Source organism: Lissotriton vulgaris, chromosome 1_1, assembly GCF_964263255.1.
Source record: "Lissotriton vulgaris chromosome 1_1, aLisVul1.2, whole genome shotgun sequence".
Taxonomy (NCBI): Eukaryota; Metazoa; Chordata; class Amphibia; order Caudata; family Salamandridae; genus Lissotriton; species Lissotriton vulgaris.
In genome coordinates this window covers 345,904,355-345,917,672 of record NC_141685.1, presented here as the reverse complement: position 1 = coordinate 345,917,672, position 13,318 = coordinate 345,904,355, and positions in this window count along the sequence as shown.

Here is a 13,318-nt window from a genome sequence, read left to right as displayed (position 1 = left end):
ATGCACTTTCCTTACTTTTTCTTTAAATCGAAACCACAGAGTGTGCAAGGGGATCGGCTGGGATAATTCATCCTGAACTAAATCACTTCTACTTAATTTTTATTTCCAAAATGAGGGCTGCAGTTATGCCTTTACAATTCTGCAAAGTATGGGGCATATTATCAAGGGAGGAGATAAAATTATCGCTGCTTTATCGGCAGAAAACTGCAGATAAAGCGGCGATAATGGGCTTGATAATATGCTCTATGGAATTCCAATCGAAGCCCGTGTTAGATGCACTAGTATGTGCAGTAGACATTTGTACTCTCTGCCATTCTTATGTGACTTTTAGAGTATATCCATTTGTATCCATTTGTATCCCTTCCCTATGTATATTGAGATAACTCTAATCACTAGTATATGCAGTAGACCTTTGTACTCTCCACCATTCCTATGTGACTCTTAGAGTATATCCATTCGTGTCCCTTCCCTATGCATATAGAGATAACTCTAATCACTAGTATATGCAGTAGACCTCTGTACTCTCTACCATTCCAATGTGACTCTTAGAGTATATCCATTCATATCCCTTCCCTATGTATTTAGAGATAACTCTAATCACTAGTCTCTTCCTTGTGTGGCTTTACATCCAGTACATTTGCAATTTTTTCTGTTTGTATCTTTTATGTAACGCATGCAATCCTTAGTCCTTATGTTTTGCAACTGGTTCTTATGTAAAGCACTCTGACACCTTTGGGTAAAGTTTGCGTTATATAAAATCGCATTTAATAAAAAAAAAAATTTTAAAATCGGGAGAAAGCAATGATCTCACTGCCAACTCTAGGCTCTGAGAAAAAGGAACCTTTAGAAATGCTCAGCACTCAAGAACGACACTATGCACACAGAAACACCACTATCAAGGTGACTCCATGGCATCTAAACAGGGGGGTGGCGGGGGGTCTTGAGACAATATTAACAATGTCAAAAGAAAAAATGTAAATCCGATAGCAAAGAGTTTTATTCAACAAATAAAACTGTTTGATTTTCTCTTTGGCACCTAAAAAATCTGTGGGCCAAATGAAGTGTTCTGAGGTGCGAGCTCAGTGTTAGGATGTTTTCCCACCTAGGAGACAAGCTGTGTGTTTAAGTTACAAAAGCTGGCATTGAATACCCCGCCATTATGGGCTAAGCCATTAGAATGTAACTCTAATGTAGTTTAATGGGAGAACGCGGATTCTTTCAACACGCTTGGCATAATTTGATCATTTATCTATGTATAAAGCGCCACTGTCGCAAGAGGACCTCCTAGCGCTGGGAACCTCAGAAGCAGGAAATGAGAACAAACACAAACAGCAAAAGAGTGAACCGACAACAGGGCAAATAACTAGCAGAATAGATGTAGCAGCTCTGTAGGGAAAGGAGGGGGGCACTGTTGCTCTCCTGCTACTGTTTTGCGCAAACGTTAGCGATTAGTGAACTAAGGGGCATATTTACAGTGAAGAGACTGAGTAAGACGTTAGCCTTCCTGGCTCAACGTCGCACTCAAGCACTTCAGAAACTCAGTGCTGCACCATATTTACAAAAATATGGTGCTGCCCTGCGTTTCCCCCTGGGCCCCTGCGCTCGCGCCAAATCAAGCTGCCTAGCGCCAACGCAGGCACACTTGCACCATAGTGCAAGGGTGCCTCTCTTAAGAGGAAGATTGTTTATGTGCATGAAGGTCCCCCTTCCTGCACAAAGATAATCTTTAAATGCAGTTTTGTAACTTCTATGGGGCATATTTACAGTGATGTGACTGAGTGCAGCGTTAGCCTTCCTGGCTTAACGTCGCACTCCACCACTTCAGAAGCGCAGGGCTTCACCATATTTACAAAAATATGTTACAACCCTGAGTTTCTCCCTGCACTGGCGCTAAATGCAGGCACCCTTGCACCGAAGTGCAAGGGTGCCTGTGTTCAGGGGAAGCTTGTTTATGTGCAGGAAGGTCCCCCTTTCTGCACAAAAACGATGAGAAACAAAGTATTTCTCCTCATTTCTCCCTTTTAAGACCGGGGCCCTTATTTATGAGGCCTTGCGTCAGTTTTGCGCCGCCGGTGCGTCACTTTTTGTGACGCACCAGCGGCGTAAAATATGCGCCTTGTTGCGCCATATTTAAAAAGTAACGCATCTAGGTTGATGCGTCACTTTTTAAACCCCTGCGCCACATTATACCTGCGTCAGGTATAATGTATGCAGAGGGGGCGTTCCCCCGCAAAAAGCCTCGTAATAGTGACGCAGTGAAATCTATGAGATTTCACTGCGTCACTTTTAGGATGCTGTTGCGTCAAAATCTTGCGCCTGCCTCACAGCAGGCGTAAGACTGACGCAAGCCCTTTCACATGGGGCTTTCCCCATGTGAAAGGACGCATTGCTGGAGTTTTAGGATGCTGTTGCGTCAAAATCTTGCACCTGCCTCACAGCAGGCGTAAGACTGACACAAGCCCTTTTACATGGGGCTTTCTCCATGTAAAAGGACGCATTGCTGGAGTTGCGTCACTTTCGTGACACACTCCAGCAATGCGTCACTTTTGCGCTTACAGATACGTCAGAAATACTGACGTTTCTGTAAGTCCTTGTGACATGATGCGTCATATATTAAATATGACGCATCATTGGTGTCGCAAGGAGTGCGCAGTGAAAAGTGACGCATCGCTGTTTTCACGCAACGATGCATCACTTTTCATAAATGAGGCCCCAGGTTTTCATAGGTCTTAATTTTGGCACTGCCTCTTATTTATGCTACCCTTGTAAATAGGATGCAGCTTCATAATCAATGGGTGTTGCAATGGAACGGCCATTGCAACACCCATTGTCCTCTTCTAAATACAGCATGAAAAGGTGCCTTATTTTTAAGGCAGCGTTAAGCCACTTTGAGCGGCTTTAAGCTGCTTTGAAAATTAGGAGAGGCCTCTATCGCCATCACAACAGTGGCGGTTCGTCCATTGGGGGCGTTGGGGCGTTGCCTCACTAGCCATGGACGACCGTCTCGCATTCGTGCACCAGTCAAAAATAAAATCATGAGCGCACTTACAGTGAGTCACAAAGTCTAATACAAGCCCGACAGAATCATGATTGGACATTGGAGTGGACGTCATCGCGGAAGGGTGTGGGGGCGGGCCTGCGCCAGTGAGTGGCATCGTGCGCATAGCCAGCTGAGCAAAAGAAATAACAGCACGGCAGGCAGGGCAGCAGCAGTGTGCTTTGGACAAGTCATTTTTATGACTTGCCCACGCATGCGCACACAAGCAGTAGCCCCTTCCCTCCTCCTCCTCTTCCCCTAGCACCCAGAATGGCAAGAACCCGGGTCCCCCGGGTCTCATTATGGGCAGTATTAGCCCTGCTTTTAGCCAATCCTGGTGCAGTGGGGCTGTTAATACTGCGCCAGGATTGGCTGAATTACCGCGCAGACTAAGTTCAGGATGGTGTCCGAGAATGTCCCACGTCTGCTAGGAGCCACAAAGAGTTTGTCAAAGGCTGCCGAGTTTGTCAAAGACTTTATGTGCGTGAGTTATTGCTTAAAAGCCGTTCGGGTCCAGCTGCAGGCGGTGCATTTCTTTTTTCAGGAAGCAAGCATTCCTCCTTCCACGACGAGTAGGGCCGGCTCCGCGTGTAGTGATACGACGTCACGTAGATGCCTCCTACTACGGGATGCCCGAGGTCCCTGCAAGGGACCCCATAGGAGGGCATACCCCATAGTAGGGCGTGGGAAACCTAGGCCAGTCCAGTGGAGGGAGGTGGGACAGGGGGCGGGGTCACCCAAGGGAAGGCCGCCCCCCTTTTGAGATAGGATTTAAGGGATCCCCTCCCTCCTGGCGCCCTCTTTGCTGCTGCCCACCCTTACCAGTCGGTCGTGTCAGGCTGCTCCTCGCCAGCCTTAGGTCCATTAGGCCCCCCCAGGCCCCCTCTCAATCCTCCCATCGACGTCGGACGCGAGGCCCGCGCTTTCAGCTCCCCTCCCTACCGCTCACCCGCTGAAAGGGGGGAAGTGGGGAGGGGGGAATTTTAATGATGTATTTTGTGTTTTCTAGGTTACAGGAGGAGTTACAAGGCGATCCCCATACAGGACAGGCACAGGAACAGGACCTGAAGCCCCGGTGCGAAACGCACCGTGCTGAGTCATACATAAAGCCAAGGGGCCCTTCTTGGGGACTTGGTTTCGACGGCACCCCGTTAGTCCTTAGGGCGGTTGTAAGCCTGAGCAACCGGGGGTTGCCAATAACGCCCCGCCTGGCTGGGCAAGGTGTGAGTTGACTCTCCCTTGTCCGGAGGGTGGGGCGGGTGGACGATAGGTCCGCCGGTGGGAGATTTTCCTCCCAAGTTACACACCGGGCTATGGCCGCTGGTGTCCGCTTCTTTGGCTCAACTTCAGGCACCCTGCAATAAGGGGTTGCGGGGCATAGGGGGTCGCCTGTCAGTTAACCCGTTCTGTTATTTGTATCACAAATAAACCTGCAACTTCTTCATCCCAACATGCTTGTCTGTGTATCATTTGGGTGGGGAGGGTTGTGGGACAAGGTGTACCGATGCAAATACTATGCTTTTTTTTTAGCATCCACCCTCTTGAGAGAATACCAGAGAGATCGAAGCCCATCCAAGAGGTGGGTGTGACGTGGTCCCTGGCTTTCGTCGATGTGACGTGGAAGCGTTCATTAGCATCCAGCCCTGCATGGGTGTCCATATGTAATATGCCTGTCAGAGTGTCAGTATGATGACGTACTACAGCAGCCGGCTCCTCCACAGCCGCGGACTATCAGAGAGATTGTAAGTGTGAAATTGTGAAAGAATGTTCTTGCATGTTCTCTCACCCTACGTCACAAATGACCCAAAAACTTTTTAATATTCACACAATGATGTTGAAAAGGACCCTAAACACATCATTTTCAGTCCCTTGTTTGGAAAGAGATCAGACAAGGTCGCTGTGAAGGGGCCGAGTTACTGAGAAGGGGTGGGGGCAGAGTTGGTGCAAGAGGAAGCAGCACGCCAAAAGAAAGGCAAACATTTGAATTGTGCTTTTCTCAACAAGAGTCTGACGAGCTCCTCTTGGAGAAACTCCCCTCCTGGTGCGAGGTTACACCCATAGCAGAATATTCTTAGCACAGGCATAACTTTCAAAGGAAGGGACACGTTGGTTCAGCAAAAACATGTTCTAACAAGATGGTTGTCATCTACATTGTATAGGCGGGAAAGAAGCAGCCATTCCTTCAATACAAGAGGCAACACGCGTGTATTCTGAAAGCAATACATGCTTGTTTAAGTGGAATAATACGATGTGCATGTAACTGGTATTTAAGATGTACACCTTTTTTAACAACCTATGTCAATATTATATTAAATCTCTTTATAGATGTGATGTCATAACTACCTTTTCACAATTGATTTATCAATGTTCTTCCTTTTACAAATTTACTTGAAAATGCACCATTTTCCCACTTTTTTTAATTTAAAAAAAACCCTTATGAGGTCGAGGTCGCCCGCTACGCTTGCCTGTCACCGGGCACTCACACAGAGTTTTTACGCTTCACCACTTTCAAATGTCACTAGCCACCACTGCATGGTCACTGAAAGTGACGTTGTGGTGGCGATAAGGGCTTGTAAATAAACCCCTAAGTGTCTCTATCCTCGTAATAAGTTATGAGGTTACCAGTATGACAGAAGCAAGTGCATTACGTTATAGAGTAGACAGGGAGGACATCTTCTATAATGTCTCAGCCTTGGGTATACTAAGGAATCTCAAACCCTTCCTTCCTCAGAAAGACTTCAGATTGGCGGTACACGCACTAGTTTTGCTAAGTCTAGACTACAGTAGTGCCACGCTCTATGATCTCCCCAGACAGAGCTTGGCCCCACTAAGGTATTCCATTAATGCAGCAGCTAGACTGATTACTGGACCACAAAGAGAAGATCACATATTAACAGCCCTAAAATCCCTAAATTGGTAACCATTCGAGGCAAGAATACATTTAACAAGCATTGGCATTGCCAATAGGTCTACACTTGGGAACCTTATAAGTGTTTAGCCATGCAACACATTATGTTGTTGCTTCAAGGATATTGTACTGAATAACTAAACACTTATAAGGGCCCAACAGGCGAGACCTATTGGCTATGCCAATGCTTGTTTTTCTTTGTTATGACAGGTGGTGGGCAAACACAAACAACGGAATGGTATAAGTAATACTAATAAAAGGATGGTGGGAGGGAAGAAGCAACACAGACACTGGGGAGTGAGAAGAACAAAGCAACATGGAATAAACAACACAAACAAGAAGAAAGAAAAATAGTAGCAGAATCTTACCATGAGCAGCGGAAGGACACTAATCAAAATTAGCCACTACTTGGTGCATTCGCCAACCTGGCACACTCCGGCACAAGGTCAACAATGAAGCCACTGAATAGAAGCAATGATTCCAAGCATCTTGTAGAATACAATATCGCTTGCAAGCGACAGTAGATGCATGCTTTTTAAGGTGGGACCTAAAAATGCCTTTCTATATACTATTGGTCAGCATCAAAACTCAGTTCCCAAGGTTAAATTCAATAGTTGTAGTACAGATCAGTGTGTGCAAATAATCCCATGACATGATTGGGTATTTTATCAAATAAATGCATGCAAATGAAATACATTTCTCATTCTAGGCACAGCTTCTTTCTCCAATATTAAACAAGTAAATTAATCAACAAAATAGTTGGCTGACTACTGCATGATGTTAGCAGCATCACCAATATGACATGTGCATAATTCTTGCTACTTGCGGAAAAATTAAAATGGTATGAACATATTTATATAGTCCAGTGAAAGTCAAATAAGACAAGTTTTAATAGGCACTTGAGGGAGAGTTCATTTTGCACTGCGTTAAAACATTTTGAACACACAGTCTCTGTAACAAGTGGATATTTACTGAGCGTAGAGCAGCTGTTAGTCACCATGCCTTGATTAGGTGCCGTTGAAACGGAAGATGTTCCGCTGTCAATGGCGGAACACGTGGCCGAGTGTTCTTCAGGGTGTCCATCGAGAGCGGCAAATGAGTATGTTCTAGAAATTGTTATCGACAACTTGTGCCTGCCCAAGAACCCCTCTCCTTCATGCTTCAGTTATGTAATGCTGCAAAATCATTGGTGCGTTTCATCTTTATTAAGTTCTGAAAGAGACTTAGGGGTAGATGTATCAAGCTATTTTTTCAATTTAAGAAATCGCAATTAACACTAACAACAGTCAGGTGGTAACCAAGTTGAAAGTATAAAAATAACCCCACAATGCAATTTTAACTGTCACTGGACTTTACCTGATAGCTAGGAGGCTGCGCATTCAAGCACTTGCACATAGGTGACAGAGGCAGGAGAGAATCTTCAGACTGCGTATTACGCTTTTCCAGCAAACAGAAGAGGACATTTTTGAGAAATACAGACTGAATCCACTCACCATTTTGGACCTTATTGAAGAATTGAAGACATTTTTGGAACATGAAACAGCCAGGACACCATCAATTCCTACGCATGTACATGTATTGTGCTCACTGCACCTTTTGGCATCTGGTTCTTTTCAAAGGGTCATTGCAGAGGTTGGAGGTGTGTCGCAGAGTGCCCTGTCACGCATGTTTTTAAAGTTTTCCTGGCAGCAATAATGAGTAGGCTTCAACATCACATCTACCTCTCCAAGAACCAACAAGACATCCAAGGTTCAAAATTGGAATTCTATCAAATGGCACATTTCCCACATGTAATTGGTTGCATAGATGGCACCCATATTGTCATCACTCCACCTGCTGCCACAGAATATGTGTATAGAAATAGAAAATGTTACCATTCCATCAACATTCAAATGGTGTGCAATGCAAAGTACAAAATCACTGATATTGTGGCTCAGTACCCAGGGAGCACTCATGACTCCTATATATTTAGGCACATTGGACTTCATAGACGTTTCAGTGCTGGCTAGTTTGGAGAGGGTTATCTACTAGGTAAATATAATTTCATTACAGTAGTTATTTTGTAAAAATTCATTTTTCACATTTTATAAACACTCATTCATCAATTCTTATCATGCAGGTGACAGTGCCTATGCTGTACGTGATTTCATCATGACCCCATATCTTAATCCATCAAATGTACATGAAAGGAGATATAATAAGGCACACCGTTCAATACGTGGTGTAATTGAAAGGACTTTTGGAATTTTAAAAAGCCGTTTCCGTCGCAATCTCAAAAGTGGAGGTGCTTTACAATATAATCCTACAATGTGCTGTAAAATTGTAACTAGCTGTGCCATGTTACATAACATGGCCATGAGAAAAGGAACTGAATTTGAAACGAGTGAATCAGATGCTTCTGATGATGAAGAAATACCCCCCCGCCCCAAGAAGAGCTGCTGCAGGAGTCGAAGCTGCTGCAGGACGGCAAAGACGTACTGAGGTAACACACAATTACTTTTAGGTAAGAATTAGAAATACCAAACATAAATGATGTTTCAGAGTAGAATCTTTTTATTTTACAAACAATAGGCATACTGCTATCTTGATACCTGACCTGTTACTGCACAGGTAATTCTACATATTGTTTAAATTTAATGCAACTTTAATTTCAATTTCTGAATGTCACAAAACATTATTTCCTGCGCTGCCTGTTGGTAGAGCGCTGCACAGATTCCATGCTTCTACTGGTTGTAGCATGGGCTGCATTCCTTCCACTCCTGCACTGACTAATGTCAGATGTAGGTGTAGGATTACTGCTACTCCTACTTGATGTCTCCTCAGTGTCAGCAGCTTCAAAAAGTGCACTTGCTCCTGAGTTTGCATTTTGTAGTAATTCTAATGCAGATGTAACTTTATCCAATCCTTTGCAACACTCCTTGTGCACTTACTGACCATTCGCTGCATAGTAACACTACGCCTAGTGAAATTGGAAGTGACACTGCACAGCCTGTTGATTGCTTTTGAGTATCCAAGCATCCTTGCATGGGCACGTGCTGCCCTTTTTCTTGATTCTTCAGAGCACTCTATGGCCAAACAAAGTCTATCCATAGATGAAGCTATTGCTCTCATACCATCACCCATGCCTGCATTACTTTTATTAAATTTACAAATCTGGCTGTTAATGGAGCGTAGGGCCTTGTGCTGTTGGCACTGCACTTGCAACATGTCCTTCTCCAAACCAGCAAACACACTAGGATTTTCCTCTAGTCCAACCCTGTTGCTCCTTGACCTTTCCATTGTATAGGCTCTTCTTCTCTGTGCCTGAGATTGCTCTGTATGTACTGGTCTAACAACTTCTTCCTGTGCACTCTCTCTTGAACCTTCAGGTTCCATGTCATCTTCTTCAAAAGGAGGCAGAGGGGCCACATGTCTTCGTTTTCGCCTGATAATGGGATTGGTTTCTACTTCTTCTTTTAAAAAAAAAAAAATTTAAACAGTTTTTATTGCAGAATCAAATACAATGTACATCAATCAACATAGGATCTCCTTAGGCAGACTCATTGCTCTCTTATCCCCTCCCGGATGCTTTGTACACAGCCATTCAGCCCACATCCCGGACGCCGGGCGGCGACATTCGTTAATATGATGCTCACTTTGGTTGGGCTGCTTTCTGTGGTCTACATACGGAGCCGTCCGCCCTCTGCTTTTCTATATTTTCACCCCGTTCCCCTCTGTTCCTTGTCTAGTATGTTCCTGGCACTCCACTGAATCCCGGGATGCCTTCCCTCCCCCCTTCTCCCCCCTTCCCCTCCCCCAGTGTCATCGTCTACGCCTGGTGCTGGGATATGTGTCTACGCTGTGGAACTTAGGTGCATTGCATTATTTACTGAGTGTGTGTGTCTGGTGCAGGTGCTGGTATCCTTACGATCTCTGCTGGGGCCGCCGGGTCCACGGTCTCCGTCTCCTCCCCGTCTTCCTCCACGGTGCTATCCCTCAATGCCTGCACTAACATTTCCCATGCCATTGCTGCTTCCTGCGCTTTCTCGTCTGATCTACGGCGGGCCAGCTGGTATCTGATCGTGCTCTCTGCTGTCGCCCACTTCAAGAATTCATTCAGCCACTTCCGGTGTGTTGGCCCCGATTTCGATTTCCACCCTTTGGTCAGCTCTCTCTTCGCTATAATCAGGCCCATGTCGATGAATTTGCTTGCTAATTTGTTCTTGTGTGTGTGTGGGAACCAATGTAAAATGGTGACCGCGGTGTCGTACTGCAGGTCTCTATCCGTTACCTTATTCAGGGTAATCCCTACCTCCCTCCAGCAATCTTGTAAGTGAGGACAGCCCCTCAGCATGTGCACTAGATCCACTCCTGTCCGATTGCATCTGGGGCACGCTGCGTCTGCTGCTCCAAAGTATGCCGCTATTTTGCTCGGGGTAAGTAGGGCCTATGGATGAAATGGAGGCGTATTAGTTGGAAACGCGCATTTATAGTGCACTTTCCAGTCCTTCGCACCAGTTGGGACCATGTCGTATATGGGATTTCCATTTGCAGGTTTGCCTCCCATTTATTCTTCAGTGACGTGAGAGGTTTCAGGATTTCCCTATGCATTCTGGAATAGAGGCACGTGACTGCCTTAAACGTGCCTGCTGCCATCATTGTGTACTGGCACGCTAGCGTAGTCGTGGGTTCGATCAGTCCCTCCCCCCAGTGCGCCTGTATGGCTCTCACCACTGCCGCGTATAGCAAATAGTCCCCCCTCGGGAGGTCGTAGCGCTCCTGCAGAGTCTGGTACGGGGTTAGTACTCTGTCATCGTAGAGATCCCCTATCAACTGTAAACTAGCGTCTTCCCACCGTTGCAGTCCCGACAAGTCTCCGCCATGTGGGAGTGCCGTCACCATGCCCAGCGGGATCTCGGGCGCATACGGGTGCCCAGGTCCAGCTCGTTTTTGCAAGCGGTTCCAGCACAATCGGAGCGTTCGTTCCTCTTGGGATAGCCCCCTGAGCATCAATCTTTGCTGCAGTGTTATGTAAGCCAGGACGTGGCGGGGGTGCCATCCTCGCTCTCCTGCTCCGGTCCCCTGTAGACCCTCGCAACTTCCTGCGTGAAGAACTGCAGTTGAGCGGCTAGGTAGTAGAGCTCGAAGTCTGGGATCGCCAGGCGACCCTCATCCTTCGGGCTAGTCAGCGTCGCCAGCGCTATTCTACGCCTGCCTGTTCCCCATAAGAAGGACACAATCATCGACCTTAGCCGTCTGAAGGTTGCTCCCGGAATCCACACAGGGCGGGTCCGGAAAGAGTATAATAATCGCGGCAGGGCTATCATTTTTATGAGTGACACCTGGCCCACCGCCGAGAGAGGCAGGGAGGCTCAGAAGGACATACTACCCTGCAATGCGCGGATACAGCGCCCTATATTACCTTCTAGTGGGTCTGCAGGGTCGTGGTATATATGCACCCCCAGGTAGCACACGCAGTTTGGTTCCCATCGAAGCAACGGGCAGGTCGGGGGGCGAACCTCCCCCTTCCGGAGGGGGAAGAGGCAGGTTTTTGTCCAGTTAACCCGTAGGCCTGATATGTCGCCGAAGCGCGCCAGCAGTCTCTCTGCGCCTTCCACAGCCACCTCAGCATCTTCTAAGAAGAGGAGAAGGTCATCCACATACAAGGATATGAAGTGGCGGGCCCCTCTGAATTCTAGCCCGTCGTAATGTTCACCCCGTCTAGCCATCGCCGCAAGAGGCTCCACCGCGAGCGCAAACAGCAGCGGAGAAAGCGCACATCCCTGTCTGGTCCCCCGATTCACTTCATCTTGGTCAGACACCAAAGGTCCGACTTTCACCCTTGCTCTCGCTGATGAATACAGCACTTTCGTCCAACCTATATATCCTTCGCCCAGGCAAAAACCCAGCAGCACCCGATATAGGTATGCCCACTCCAGGCTATCGACGGCCTTCTCGATGTCGACAGCCAGTACGAGGGGGGCCCTTGCGTTCGGAGGCGGGTCGTCTACCAACCTAAGGAGCCTACGGATGTTGTGTGTTGTGTAGGTATAAAACCTGATTGATCTCTGTGGACCAGGTCCTGCATGTGGGTCAACAGCCTGAGGGCCAGCACCGTACTCAAAATTTTATAGTCCGTCGTCTACATAGATAACGGCCGGTAGGATGCCGGGTCTGTGTGTTCCCTTCGCGGTTTTAATAACGGTATCATTATGGCTTCGCGCATCTATTGGGGGAGTCTGCCCTTATCCTTGGCTTCATTGTATATTACTTCCAGTCTTGGGGCCAGTTGTTCTAGGTACCTCCCGTAAAATTCAATGGGTAACCCGTCTATCCCCGGTGTTTTGTTACACGCCATCCGCTTTATCGCTCCTCTTTTTTCTGCTAGTTCTATTGGGCCGCCTAGGGCGTCGGCCTGTTCCCGATCTAGTTGCGGTAACTGCAGGTCACTCAGAAAAGATTCTATTGCCTCAGTCTGGTCCCCTATCTCACTCTTGTACAACCTCTCATATTAGGATCAAAAACATTCCAATATGTCCGGCTGCGTACTATAAGTACTGCCGTCACTCCCCTTCAGGGTCATAATCGGCTCACTGCTCCTATTGGGGTTCGCTAGCCAAGCCAAGAGTGTTCCCGTCTTGTCCCCCTCAGCAAGAGTCTTTGTCAAGTATGTTTTATAGTCGAAGCTACGAAGGCGCTCCACCTCCACAGCCACTGCTTCCCGCGCTTCACTTACCCTCCCCTGGAGCTCAGGGCGGTTGGGGCGCTCTTGCTCCGCCTCCCTCAGCTTTCTCTCAGCCCTATCCAAGTCATCTAACAACGACCTGCGTGCTCCCGCAAATTTCCCTATGCAATGCCCCCGTACTATTACTTTGAACGCGTCCCACTCCTTGGTCCTGGAGGAGGCTGTGCCCTTGTTCTCCTCAAAGTATTGTAAGATCCTATCGCCTAATGCTTCGCGGAAGGGTAGGTCGTCCAGCGTGTCCGGCCGTAGCCGCCACGTCGGAATCCGTGAGATGTCATTCATCCAGTCTAACGTTAGGAGTAGAGGGTTGTGGTCAGATATTGTGCGCGCTAGGTATTCAGTCCGGGCCACTGACGGAAGTACAGGAAGGTGTCAAGGCGGACGTGGAGGTCATGTATACTGGAGTAGAACTAGTAGTCCTGTTCTGTAGGATGTTGTACACGCAAGGCATCTGCCAAGTCCCATCTTCCCTGCCATTCTGACCTGCATCTTGCTAATCTATGTACTGGGGATGCGTGCAGTGGTGGGTGCGATCTATCTAGTGTGGTATCTTCAATGGAGTTGAAGTCCCCCCCCATCAGCATAGGGCCTGTGAAGTAGCTGGCCAGTACCCTGGAAAGCCGCGCGAAATAGGTTGTCTGGTCAACAT